At 40.3% G+C, this 12,291-nt stretch overlaps 1 protein-coding gene across 1 annotated transcript in view; it reads right to left on the minus strand.

Annotated features, from left to right (window-relative positions):
• Positions 1–12,291, minus strand: part of ALK (ALK receptor tyrosine kinase) — a 1,045,272-nt gene that overhangs the window by 828,134 nt on the left and 204,847 nt on the right. The window lies entirely within an intron of this gene.

A 12,291-nucleotide genomic window follows, 5' to 3' on the forward strand; every position in this document is an offset into this window, starting at 1 on the left:
AGGAAGGTGTTACTATTATGATCTTTTTTACAGATGGGGAAACTGAGGCAAATAGCAGTTAAGTGACTTGCCCAGGGTCACTCAGCAAAGAAGTATCTGAAGCTGGATTTGAACTCAGGTTTTTCTGAATCCAGGCCCAGGATTCCATCCACTGCATCTCCTAGCTGTCTTAATTAATATGTCTTTATAGATACGACTTCCAGATCAGACTTAGAAAAGTGAGTTCCCATTCTGTTAATCTGCCTAAGGCTGCTGTGTCTGAGAACGGAACATGAATATTCATAGCCCTCAGTCCAGATAGTAGCTCCCATTTGCTATTTTGGGACAACAGACAGTGCCTAAATGTTGTCACTCCTGTCTCTCATAGAATCATTGACTTAGAACTGGATGAGATCTTTCTTATAGGTTATCTATTTAATCCAACTCACCTCCCTTATAAATGAGGAAACTGAGGCCCAGAGGGGTTGAGTGGTTTGCCAAATCTGGCTGTAGAGCCAGGACTCAAATTCAGGCCTCCTGCCTCCAAGTCTATTATCCTATCCATTATTCCAGGCTTCCCTTCAGAAGCATTTTAAATGTTAAAAACTATCTTTACATGGAATTGGGAAAATATTATTTTTTAAAAAAAAATAAAAGCATTTTAAAATCAAACTGCAAGCAAGGAAGACTATATTTCTTACTTAGAATGGTCACTTTTTCATTTGCAAATCATTAAGAAATCATTAGGGACTCATAGACTTTCTACTAAGCCATGTGCTGTGGGATGAATAGTGTGTGAAAATAACAATAATTAAAAAAACCTAGGGTCTTATAGTAGGTGATATGTTAATCTTTGTAATTCATGGCATGAAATTTTATCACATTTAGTAAACAACTGAGAAAATAAATTTGGAATGGTGGTATCCACAGAAAGAAAGCTCAAGTAACATTTGGGATACATTAAAATTATGGTAGGATTTACGTAAGTAGGGACTTTAGAGAATCATCCAATCTATTCCCTCATTTTATACCTCAAGAAACTGAGGCCATGAGAGATTTAGTGACTTAACCAATGTCAGTAAGCCAGCATGTGACAAAGTCAGGATCCAAAACCAGGGACTCTGATGTTTCATCCAAAAACAAATCCTCTAATAGCCAAATCTAATCTTTCCATTGTTTTCTCGATGATGCACCTCTGGTCACACAAGATGGCTTGTAATGCTATGTTCTCACTCAAGGATTCAAACCTTTTTCTTTTTTTGGTCATAGATTCCTTTAGTATTCTGATAAAGCGTGTGATCTTTCACAATAATGTGGGTTTTTTTCATCATAATTAATGGAAATGTTAAATCTTAGAGCTTGGTGGAAAGTGTAATTTTTTCCCCCATTCAAGTCCATGGAACCCCTGAAATCTATCCATTAACTCCTTGGGAGTCTGAAGACCCCAGGATAAGAAGCTCTATTCTAACCTGAGGTTACCATTTTGCATAATAGTTCATGACTATCTATTGAATTATTCTGCCTTCAGTTTTATTTAGTTTAACCCATATTCTACCATTAAGATGACCCAAGTAACTGGCTGTTCATTCTTTCCATTTTCCTCTCCTTACCCTTCCTCAAAAAATACCCAAAATGGCAAATTCTAGGCAACTGACAGAAGACTCATGACAAAAAAGATCCATTTTCCTGCTCTTTGGTCTGTTTCCTGAACACTCCCTGGCTGATAAGCGGACTGTTATCTAGTTGAAGAGTCTCTGCCCATTCTTCAACCATCTAGAGAATAGAGAAGGGGGTTCTTGATCACATTTCCCCATTTTGGGGTGAGGAATCTAGCTACCATACATCTATGGGAATGTATGGTTCATAGTAAGTGGTGGGGGAAGGTAGACAGAGCTGAGTCAAAGTGGTGACATTTGAATGACAAAGGCAGACTGTGTGATAGGCACACATAGGCTCCCATCCTTCTGGGAAGCTTTTTCTTCAAAAAGGTGTGCTGCATATGGATTTGCTTGTTAAACTATTACATTCTATAGCTATAGATAAAAAGGAAGAAAAATAACACTTTCTGGATGAAACCAGGAAGATGGTTGTCATTCAATTCAACGGTTGCCCTCTACCCCTACGTGTGGATGCTCACCAATACTGTATCCTGAGCCCTCTTCTACAGTCTCATTTTTCTCTATATCCTCTTCCTTGATGAACCACTTCCATGGAAGTATGTCTTTCTCCTGCTTAAACCTCTTTAGTGGCTCCTTATACAAACTCCTTAGTCTGGAGTTTAAAGCCCTCCACCATCTTGTTTCTGCTTCCCTTTCCAACCTTATTTCACATGACACCCTGGCACATGCTTTCCTCTAATCCAAAGTAGACTATTAATCATTCCCTGATTTCTCTGTTATCTCCCACCTCCAAACATTTGCTCAGACTATCTATCTCTCATGCCTGAAGTGTACTTCCCCTTTATTCACATCTATTAAAATTCTTCCTTCATCCTTCCTTCCCTCCCCTCAAGACTCAATTCTTTGAATGAAACTTTTCCTGATCTCAGCTGAGAGTGCTTTCTCCCACCTAAAGATTTTCTAGATAGATAAAGTATGTATTAGTCATTTACCATATGTGTGAGGCACACAAGTGCTAGGAATACAAATACAAGAAGAAGAAGAATCATCTCTACTCTCAAGAATTTTTGTTCTAATAGGAGAGAAAAATACTTAAAAGGGAACTGAAAAGAGGGGGCTGGAGGAGTGTGGGAAACGGTTTTCATTCGGCAAGGTAGAAAAGTTCAGGATCAGTTCCTGGAGAGAAGTGAGCATGGGAGGCCTGATCACTTCTTGAAATGTGTTTGTTTCACCTTTCGGTTTTGCTTATTGGACTTTCTTAGTGAACAGAGAGAGTTTAATAATGACAGGTGGAGCATGTCAGGAATTGTTGTTATTCAACCATTCAGTCATGTAAGACTCTTCATGACCCTATGGACTATAGTGTCCATTGGGGTTTTCCCAGCAAAGATACTGGTGCCATTTGCTATTTCTTTCTCCAGTAGATTATGGCAAACAGAAGTTAAGTGACTTGCCCAAGGTCACACATCTAGTAAATGTCTGAAGCAGAATTTGAGTTCAGGTCTTTCTGACTTGAGGCCCAGTGCTCTATCCACTGAGCCATCTAGCTGCCCCTGTCAGGAATTACTGTGTTGTTTGTTAAAAAGTGTCAATAAAGCATTTTTAAATAAAAAATTTAGAAAATCTCTCTTTGAGCCACACAGAAATATTCCATGCTACAAATGGGGGACAAGCTTGTTAAACATATTAAACACCTAATAAATATTGTTAATTGGATTATATTGAGTTTGAAGAGAAACTGTCTATGAAGGTTCTGTACTTTGTTTCTTACATCATTCGACATCTAAAGGTCAAGATTTTCTGTGATTTATTTAGCCGTTATCCCTATGTGGTTCTTGTTCAGCATTCACTGAGGCAAAAAAAGGAGTTGAAGACCCATAGACATTGAGGGAGATTGTGCAGAAGAGGGAAATAAGTGATGGATTTGGAGTCAGAGGATTGGGATTTCAGCTCTGCCACTTATTACCTACGAGATTTTGGGCAAGGGACATGCTGGCAAATGTTTAACAACTGGCTCTCTGAAAACACACAAAACACTTTTAAGTTTAAACTGCATTATAAAACATTTTCTTCATCAGTTTAAGTGTTAATAATCAATAAAACAATAAATTAAGCCCTAATTTTTAGAATTTGCTGATTTCTAAGGTATGAATGCTCGAACTGAAAATTTAACAATTGGCTTTCATTAGCCAAACTGATAGGAGCTGGCTCTAGCACACCCTGATGGACCTAAGTCTTAACTTCGAAGATCCTTGTTTTCTTCGTAAATAAAAAGAGGAGTTTGGACTCAATGACATCTAGGGTCTCTTCTGGTCTTAAATTTATGATCATATGATTCTAAGAGTCAGAAAAGGACAGAAAATACTAATATTTATTGTGCAAATACTGAGAACATGTCCATAAGGGCAAAACTTAAAGTAACCAACTATAGGAAGGGAGGAAGGAAGGAAGGAAAGACAGAAGAGGAAGGAAGGGAGGGAGAGAGGAAGGAAGGAAGGAGAGGAGGGAGGAAGGAAAGAAGGAAGGAAGGAGAGGAGGGAGGAAGGAAAGAAGGAAAGGAGGAAGGAAGGGAGGGAAGGAGAAAGGGAGGAAGGGAAGGAAGGAGGAAGGGAGGAAGGAAGAAAGGGAGGAAGGAAGAAAGGGAAGAAGGAAGGAAGGAAAGAGGGAAGGAAGGAGAGGGGAGGTTGATGGGATGGAAAGAATGGGAGGAGAAGGAAAAAAATTAGGATTTATTAAGTGCCTACTCTGTTTCAGGCACCATGTTAAGCACTTTAGAAATATTATCTTATTTGATCCTCACAATAACCCTGGGTTGTAGGCATTTTTATTGTACTCATTTTATAATTATGAAAACCGAGGCAGACGAAAGCAAAGAGTCACACTGTTAGTCTCTGAGGCTGGATTTGAACTCAGATCTTCTTGACTCCTGATTCAGGAGTTTACTTGCTGTATCATCTAGCTGCCTTATATAAGGGAATGGTGGACCAGATAAGGCACTCAGGTATGGGGAACCAGAAAAAAAGAGTGATTCCGTTGTTATTTTCAGAGCAGAGGGTGAGAAAAACATTTGGGCGGTGGAGGGGGGAGATTTCATTCAGGAAGGGCACATATTAAGATGTCCGGGGTAGACAGAGGAATATGAGCCACGCTCTGGGGTCTGCTAGGTAGGGTAGGTTACAGGAGGTTGCCCTCCTTCCCCAGTCAGGACAGCTCAGCCCCGGGGAATGGTTCCAAAGCTGAATTGAGAAGTAAGGATTTAAAGATTAATCTAGTTCTGACATGCTGTGAGTCCAGAGAATATTTTCGTATTCAATCTTTCTTCATACTCTAAATTTAGCCAGCTGCAATTAATTTTTTAAATTGTGATCATGTTCAACCTTTTAAGCTGAAACATTTGCCTTTTGATGTGAGGTCTGCATATCAATACAAAGAAGAACCACAATCAGCCCCATTGTTTCCTTCACCTTCAGGACCATGAAACATGTTGTGTAACTAAGAAAGGGACAGAGCCCTGCTTCTGCTTTTGCTCTGTATTTTTCAATCGAACTGGACTTATTTCTAATTTGCCAGGGAAGAGTGCTGGATTTGGCTTTAGAAGTCTAGGTTCAAATCCTGACTATCTAACATGTTTGGTCACTTTCAGTTGTGCCCGACTCTTTGAAGACCCCATTTGGGGTTTTCTTGGCAGAAATGTTTGCCATTTCCTTCTCAGGCCCATTTTATAGATGAGGAAACTGAGGCAAACAGGGATACGTGATTTATCCAGGGTCATACAGCTAGTAAGTCTCAGAGCCAATGATGTGAACTTGGGATATTCCTCAGCATCTTTCTGACTCCAGGCCCAGCACTCCATCCATGGTGCCACCTAGCTACCAACTTGCTACCTGGATAACCTTAGATGAATCTGCCACCTGGATCACCTTGAATTAGCTGCTCTGTGCCTCATTTTCCTCATTTGTGAAAGGGGTGGGGGGTTTGGACTAGGTAGTTTGTAAGGTCCTTCTCAGCACTAAATCTATTATCTTTTATGATCTTCATGTGTTGTTATACCACTATAGAATCTTTCAGGTACAATGCTAAACACTTTACAAATATTCTCTCATTTGATCCTTACCACAATCCTGGGTTGGAAGTACTTTTATCGTCCCTGTTTTACAGCTGAGGTTACTGAGGTAGATGGGTAAGTTATTTGTCTAGAGTCGTGTAATTAGTAAATATCTGAGGTTGGATTTGAACTCAGGTCTTCCTGACTCTCAGCCCAGGACTCTATGTACTGTATTATCTAGCTGCCTTTCATAAGGGAATGGTGGATAGGGTAGGGAGTTTCGACAGTGATTTGGTTCCTATTCTGAGTGAAAGGTGAACCTAGTCTCTGACTAGTCAGACTCCTGGAACTTCAGGTCCAAACACAGATATCTGGGGCACTCCAGATGTCTCCCTCTAAGTCGCCATCAGTGCCTTGCACAGTAGGAGTTTAGTAGATGCCTGTTTCATGATACCAGATTGACATCAATCCATCAATAACTCCTCCCCTCCCCCACCCATTAAATGCTTTTTGGAGTCCAAGTACACTAGGTATATACACACACACACACACACACACACACACACACGTATATATATATACACCTATATATACACACATATATACCTATATACACACCTTTATATATACACCTATATATATATACATATATATATATATATACATATATATATACATATATATATATATATATATATATATATATATATTCTTAATCTCCCAGTCTATTAAATCTACTGAGGCAGCTAGGTAATTCAGTGGTTAGAGCTCTGGAGCTGTTCCTGATTGGAAGCCTCAAGTTCAAATACAGCCTCAGACACTTAATAGCATCTACCTCCTAGGGCTGTCATGAAGATGAATTAAGATAATATTTCTAAAGCACTATTTAAATGCTAGTTATTAAAATCCTAGCCAAAAAGGAAATAAGGTTGGTCTGGCATGGCTTTTTCTTGATGAAGCCTTAGTGACTAATGTGACCATTATTTTCCTCTCCAAATGTTCACAAACCATACCCTTTACTAACACGATCAGAAAGTTCACTAACCTATAGTGTAGAAACTCCACCCTCTTTGGAAAATTGGAATATTGGTCCATCCATGCCCAGTCCTGAGGCACTTTTCCCATTCTTTGGTGATTTTTTCAGAGACTGCTGACCAAAGCTCAGCAATCATACCTGTGCATTCTTTCAGGGCTCTGAGATTCAGTTCAGCTGGGCTAGATCACTTAACTCACAGTAACAGAGCCCAATGAGACGCTCTCTTACCAACTCATGGTTTCTTTGAAGTTTTGACCTCCTGTTAAATAATTTATCCTATTCTTCCTAATCAAATGTTCATTCCCTTTGGTACAGAGCCCAGAAGAAAAATAATCAATTTATTAATCATTTATTAAGTGCCTACTATGTGCCAGGCAATGTGTTAGACACTTCTGATAGATTCAGAAATAAAATGATTCCAGCACTCAGGATCTACCGTTCTGTACTCTCTTCTGAGAAGTGAGTTACGTGGCCTCCTCTCTGTCATCAATTATTATCATCCTATCTCTACTGACCCAAGGTCTCACCTTTTCTTTGATCTTCCTCTTGTTTCCAATATTGCTAAAAAAGAAAAATATATTTGATTGTCTTTAGCATTCATCACCAGCTTCAGGTAATTTTGAGCTTTAGCATTCTAGACAGTATTGTTATCACAGCATGACACTCTTTTTGGTATTCATCCTCAGTACCTTACCCTTGCTTCCATCCTCTGTTCATGTCTTTTTAAAATCTAAGTAGATCGATGAATTCCCCATGCATTCACATCAATCTCTTTGGACATCTCCTCCTTTTCCTCATCCTCAGAATCATTTATGTTTGAGTGTACAGAATTTCATTCTTTAGACTTTCCCATAGCTCTGGGGATAACTTCATCTGCCAAGTTTTAGGGCATGGGATCCTATATATTCTTTCTCTGAACTACTTGGAATCTGTTTTTCTCAAATACTGAATACATAGAAGACTATGCCTCTATCATGAACTTTAAGACCAAGTGGTCACTTTTAACCCGAGGCTCCCATCATTTCTACTGTACTTGGTTTATTCCTTATTGGTTACTATAAAATTCAGAATATCACTTCCCCAAATTGTGTCCTCTGCCTTTTAAAGATTCAAATGATTATTAAGCTAGTGCTCGACTTTTGGCAGAGTTAGGAATCCAGCAGATGTCTGGAATGTTGAAATTCCCCCAACAATGCTACGTAATTCCTCTGTGCCATGTTGGTGATATCTCTTCCAAACTCCTCCGTTTTCTCCTTCTTCCTTCAGTGTTCCTCATCTATGACTGGCGGATGGTGATGCCCTTGATAGGAGCAGGAAAGTTAGGAAGAAGGAAAGGTTTTGGGGAAAAGAGAGTGAGTTCCATTTTAAACATGCTGAGCTTAAGAGGTCTATGAGATATCCACTTTAAAGATGTCAGCCCAGAGGTCAGCAGAAAGGTTAGGGATAGAAAAAATAGATTTGATAATCATTATCATAGAGATAATTATTGAGATAAATATTGTAGAAGATGTGGGAAAACTGGAACACTAATGCATTGTTGGTGGAATTGTGAACTGATCCAACCATTCTGGAGAGCAATTTAGAACTATGCCCAAAGGGCTATAAAATTGTGCATACCCTTTGACCCAGCAATACCACTCCTAGGTCTGTATCCCAAAGAGATCATAAAAATGGGAAAAGGACCCACATGTACAAAAATATTTATAGTAGCTCTTTTTGTGGTAACCAAGAATTGGAAATTGAGGGGATGCCCATCAATCAGGGGATGGCTGAACAAGTTGTTGTATACGAATGGAATGGAGTACTGTTGTTCCACAAGAACTGATGAGTTAGCAGTTTTCAGAAAAAACCTGGAAAGGCTTACATGAACTGATGCTGAGTGAAGTGAGCAGAACCAGGAGAACATTGTACATAGCAACAGTAACATTGTGCTATGACCAACTCTGACAGACTGAGCTCTTCTCAGCAATGCAAAGATCTAAGACAATTCCAAAAGAATCATGACAGAAAATTCTATCCATATCCAGAGAAAGTACAGAATGTGGCCTACCATTTTTCTTCTTTTTTGTTTCTTCTTTCTCATGGTTTTTCCTTTGGGTTCCAATTCTTTACAACATGACCAATGTGGAAATGTCTTTAATATGATTGTACATGTATAGCCTATATCATATTGCATGCTGTCTTGAGGATGGCAGAGGAGAGGAAGGAGAAGAAAATTTAGAACTCAAAATCTTATAGAAGTAAATGTTGAAAACTAAAAATAAATAAATTTTTTAAAATTACAAAAAATCACATAAAGAAATTTAAAAATATAAAAAAGAGATGATCATTGAATCCATGTGAGCTGATGAGATCACTAACTGAGATAGTATAGAGAGAGACAAGTGCCCAGAATAGAGCACTGTCTAAAATAGAACTCACTCTCTTTTCCTCAAAACCTTCCCCTCTCCTAACTTTCCTATTCCTGTCAAGGTCATCTCCAGTCATGGATGAGGAATGTTGAAGGAAGAAGGAGAAAATAGATGAGTTTGGAAAACAGATCACCAATGTGGCATAGAGGAATGCTATGGCACTGTTTGGGGAATTTCAACACCCCAGACAGTTGCTGGAGGCCTAACATGGGACACTCATGGTTAGCAGGCATGACCTGGCTGAAGATTCAGCAAAGGAAACTGAGAAGTGGTCAGACAGATAGGAAGAGGACTAGAATAGAGCAGTGTCCAAAAAAGAAAAGAAAAAACTCTAGTGAAGAAAGTATCAAGAAGAAAAGAGTGATTGACAGCATCAAAGGCTGCAGAGGGATCGACAGGACTGAGAAACGACTACTGGGATTGGCAATAAAGAGATTCTTGGTAACTTTGGAGGAAGCATTTTCAGTTGGATGATGAGGTTAGAAGCCAGACTGTAGAGGAAAGAAGTGGAGGCATTTTTCCTTTAGATTGCCTTCTTGAAGTGTTTAATCACAAAAGAGGGGCAAGACATTGAAAAATAGCTAGTGGTGATAGATGGATCAAGTGAGGGCTTTTTGAGGATGGGGGAGATATAAGCATGTGTGTAAGCAGTAGGGAAGGAGCCAGTAGACAAGCAAAGAATGAAGATAAGTGAGAGACTGGAGGTGACAGGGAGAAAATCTGCAATACTTGAGGGGTTGGGAGTGAAGTATGAGGAATGAAAAGGCAGGAATACAGAGTATCATAGGGTCCTAGATGTAAAGCTGGAAGGAACCTCATAATAATGAAACTGAGGCCCAGAGAGGATAAGTGATTTATTGAAGGTCATATGGGGAGAGAGCACCAGAGTCAAGATTGAACTCAGCTCCACCGACTCAAGAGCCAATGCTCTTCCCATTGCACCCTGTGGCCTCCATTCCTAGTCTTCTTGTGGCTCTTGTTTCATTCTTTCATTTCTGAGCAGATGTCAACCGATGCAGACAGATGCCTGTTTCTATGACTTAAAATCTTCAGAAAAATGAAGGGACTTGCCCAAGGTCACACAATGGGGGTGTGGCATATGCTTGTCACCATCCTTTTCCAACCTCCTTCCTTTCCCCTTGCTATTCCTCAAAGGTAGATCGGAGATGAGAAGCAAGGGTGTGGCCACGGTCAACGTTGTGGCAACTATTCTTTAATTGCTTTAATTTTTCCAACTCAAGTCCTGGATAAATCCACCCTCTAACTCATGAGCCAGAGTCAATTTTGTTTTTCCTCCTCACAAGAAGCTTCCTTTTTTCCCTCCATCAAATATACTTCACGTTTAGCAAAGAACAGAGTCTCAGCAACTTATTTACATCAGAAACAACTGGAGGCATATGGACATAATGATAGAGGAACCCACAAAACCCAGCCTCCACTTTCTATCCAACTGGATGCAACGTGTTGAAAAAGCTCTGAGGGGTCACATCACCATTTTCCTGCTGCATGGCAAGAAGACTGTGAGGCTATACCAAGTCAAGAAGAAAGAACAGAGCCATTTTAGAATGAGTGATTGCTATAATTAAAGTTATTAGTAAGGAAAGGCTCAGTTACTGAAGGACGAATGAAGCCACAGCAAGTTTAAATAATGACATGGTGCATCATGGGGTGTTTTTCCAATTCTTGCTCATTTTGAGAAAATGATGCTCCTTGCCAAGACCACCTTGCATCTGTTATAGCTAGAGCAAATAAACACAGGAGAGGGAGAAATTTACAATATCCCCTTGAAAACAGTCAACTCTATTACTGTTGATAGCTGGAGAAGCCCCTTGGTAATGGGGTTCTTAGAGCTAGCACTTTTTCATTTCTGTTTGATGCCTCTCCAGTTAAAGGGATCACCAATGTGTGTGGGTGTCTGTAACACCCCTCAATCAAGGATGTGTTGAGAAATTGAGGTTAGCAATTGAAAAAGGGGAACATGCAGTACCGGGATACCTCCTTAGCATCTGAATGATGCCACTTTGCTGGGCATCCTCAGGGATCTGGAGCTGAACATAGAAATGAAAAGGGCTGCTGGCATCCCCTCGTCCCTGACTGTTAAGGGTCAAGCAATCATAGATCTAGGTCTGGAAGAGAACTTAGAGGCCATAGAGTCCAACTTTTTCATTTTACAGATTAAAAATCTTAAGCTAAGTGTCAAGACCATACAGGTGGTATCAGAGTCAAGATTTGAATCCGGATCCTTTGACCAGAGGGCCAGTGTTCTTTTCGCTATACTAAATGGTTGCTTGACTTACTTGAAAAGTCTGAGGGATTTCAGGTCCAATTTCATAGACTTGGGTTTATAACAGCTCAAATCAAGTAGGCCTGAAAGGAACCATGTTTTCAGGCTTTGTTCCTGAAAAAGCCCTGAGAGGCCCTAACATGACTTATATCTAACCCTCCAGTCCACAAGGACATCTGGTTACCTTTAGATCTCCTCTAGGGTGCTAGAAAACTGAATGCTGAACCATCATGATTGAATCTGACTCAAGGCAAGGTAGATTCAACTCTCCTTCTTGCCACCTCCCCGTGCCCCCAACCAGCCCGCCTCAGTCATGTCTCTACCAACAAAGACTCCATCCCAGAATGGGGAACAGTTGCCATGCCAACAATCCCTACAAACTCTTGGCTTTCTTCTATGCACCAGCCTCGAACCAGAGGTTTGGTCCTGATTGGTGATGGAGCAATAAACCTAAGAGCTTTAGGGAATGAGTTCTGCACCCTCTCTGCATGAAGGTTACTTTCCCTCTGGGAGTGTAGTGAAGTCAATGGACCTTTTCTCAGAATAATGTTGTTGAATGTATACGAAACATACATAGGGCCAAGCATGGTTCTGTACACCTGTAATCTCTGTCAAGAAGGAAAGAAGGAAGGAAGGGAGGGAGTGAGGGAGGAAAGTAGGGAGGGAAAAAGGGAGGGAGAAGAAGGAGGGAAAGAAGGAAAGAAGGAAGGGAGGGGGAAGGGAGGGGGAAGGGAGGTAGGACAGAAGGGGGAGGGAAGGGAGGGAAGGAGAAAGGGAGGAAGGGAGGGAGGGAAGAAGGAAGGAAGGAAGGAAAATATTTACCAAGTCCCTACTATGTTCCAGGCACAGTGCTAAGTGCTTTTCAAATGTTAGCTCATGTAGTTCTCACAACAACCCTGAGAGGTATATATATCTCC

This window comes from Trichosurus vulpecula, chromosome 3 (assembly GCF_011100635.1).
Source record: "Trichosurus vulpecula isolate mTriVul1 chromosome 3, mTriVul1.pri, whole genome shotgun sequence".
NCBI classification, from domain to species: domain Eukaryota; kingdom Metazoa; phylum Chordata; class Mammalia; order Diprotodontia; family Phalangeridae; genus Trichosurus; species Trichosurus vulpecula.